Source organism: Lutra lutra, chromosome 2, assembly GCF_902655055.1.
Source record: "Lutra lutra chromosome 2, mLutLut1.2, whole genome shotgun sequence".
In the NCBI taxonomy this organism is placed as follows: domain Eukaryota; kingdom Metazoa; phylum Chordata; class Mammalia; order Carnivora; family Mustelidae; genus Lutra; species Lutra lutra.
The window spans coordinates 96,442,835-96,445,253 of record NC_062279.1 but is presented as its reverse complement, the minus strand read 5'-3'; positions in this window follow the sequence as shown (position 1 = coordinate 96,445,253).

Below are 2,419 nucleotides of genomic sequence, written 5' to 3'. Positions count from 1 at the left end.
GATTGCCCAAAACAAAACCAACAGTGACTCTTCTTGCAGACATGCAGAAATAGGAGACTCCTCTTGAGAAGTGTTTCTCAATACCCTGCCATAAACCACATATTCAAGAATTTATCTTCTACAGCCCGCCTCTCTCACTGAGGCTATTGCAATAGAATTGTAAATGGTCTTCCTGTTCCGCTATCATCCCTTTATAATCCAATCTACCCACAATATGGTTAGAATGCCATTCTTAAAATGTAATGCAGACTCTGTCTTAAAATCCCTTCTCCAGCGGTTCCCAACACGATGTTGATAATATCCCTCTCCATAGAGCCAGAAGCCCTCTGGACATGCAAAGTCATATGTTTTTACCTCTACCTCCTTCTTTGGCTTCGACTTCTCCTGCTTGCTCTCTGTCCTTCACTGTGCTCCAGTTCCCTGGCCTCCTTTCTGTCCCAGAACAGGAAAGCTCCTTTCCTTCTTTGTTTCTTTGCTCCTCTGTTCTGTCTCCTTCTGACTGGAATACCCTTGCCCAGGATCTTCCCAAGTTCTGGTTCTTCCCAGGGCCCTCCTTGACCCCTGTCTTCACTAACTCTGACTTCTACTGTGTTTGCAGTTAAAGCTGTCTACTGAGTTTTTTAGTTTCAGTTCTCATTTGTTTAAGCTCTGTTTGGTTCATTTAAAGAAATTGCTAAGACCTCTAAAACACAGTTTTGATCCTGGCAGGCACTTTCAAGTTTGCCTTTTCTTATCTCAGATAGGACTTATTTTAAACATAAATTCATACTTATATTTACACTAAAATACGCATCTCATATCAACATTTGAAATGTGTACAGATCTGGTTTTATTGCCTATTATTTCAGGTTCCGCCCATGATACCTTGTTTCCTGCGTACTTGATTACCTTTGACTGTGAACCACATTTTTCCCTTGAAAAATTCTATGTGGGTAATCTGTGAAGCCTGGGCTGTGGGTAGTGGCCTTACAGAGGGAGCTGGCATTTCCTTCTGCCGGGGACATGGGGTACTAGCAGTCCTGGAATGCTTCAGGTTGAAATCAAGGCTTGAATTGTGGGGGGCCTCCCATATGCTGTGAATTTTGCCTGTAAAATCCTTTTTAGGACAAGGCTTGTGGTCACTGCTTCTCAGGAATGGCTTTATTGTTTTCTTCCCCATATCCTGCTTTGCTCACTTCCTATGCAATTCTCACCATCTCCTGAGGCTGGGGGAATGGAAGGAGCAGAATGAGCTTGTTATTAGTTCTCTCATACATCCTTATATATACGCATGACCTTTTGAGATCCCAGGTATACTAGGAATTTACTTGTTAGACCGCCTGGCTTTACATTAGAAGGGCTTTGTCTTCTGCCCTTCACACTCCACAAAGCCTTGATAAATGAAGCTAGGTTCAGCATAAGAGCTCTGCTTACCTTCCTGCTTACCGTCCCGCCGGGCGGATTTTGGCCTCATATTTCCAGACCACTTTTTCAGTATTTTGATGCTTAAAGAAACATACACGCATGCACAGCAGTTTGTGGTTCTTTCCAGTGAGGTGGTTAGTATAAATACCTTATAGCCATATTATAGACATGGAACTCTTAGAGGCCACCTTAGTTCTAGAGTATTTATAGAATCACTTCGTTCCTCTCTATTCCTATGGGTCCTGCTCTAGTTGAAAGCATTGCTTCTTACCTCAGTCATTCCAGTGTCTTTTATACTGTTTCCACAGCCTCCCATCATTCCCCATTAATTTCATTTTCTACCTAGCAAACAAATACTTTGATCTATCCTGTGACTGTTTTACTCAAAAATATTCAGTGGCTTCCTGTTGTCTACAAAGGTCAAACTCTAGTCTTGCTCCAACTTGACTTGACTCATATTCAACCACTCTCCTCGCTACACACCAAAGTATAATGCTTACCCCAAACAATCATGTACAACCATTCTTCCCTGCCTTTGTTCCAAACAACTGTCCTACCTGCTACATGCTAGTCTCTGCTCACTAAGTTTCTTCTCACTCTTCTTGGATCAGGTATCAAATCTTCAATTCTCTGAGACCAGGCTTTACTATGCACAGAGCACTACCTCTCTCTCCCACGACTCTACAGTCTTACATATTGGTACTTTGTTTACATGGTCATCTGCCAAAACAGAACACAAGGCTGAAGTCAGTCTGGGAATGAGTGCTATATCTTTAATTAAAAACTGTCGAGCTCTGGGGCACCTGGCAGGCTCAGTCACTGGAGCATGTGACTCTTGATCTCAGGGTTGTGAGCTCGACCATCACATTGTATGTAGAGATTGCTTAAAAAATAAAATCTTACCAAAAAAATAATGTCTAGCCTTTAGCATATTGCCTGTTACCTAACCAGTGTTTAATCAATAAATGAAGGCAGCTGGGTCAGCCTTTATAAAACTTCAATGTGCAGAATTTTG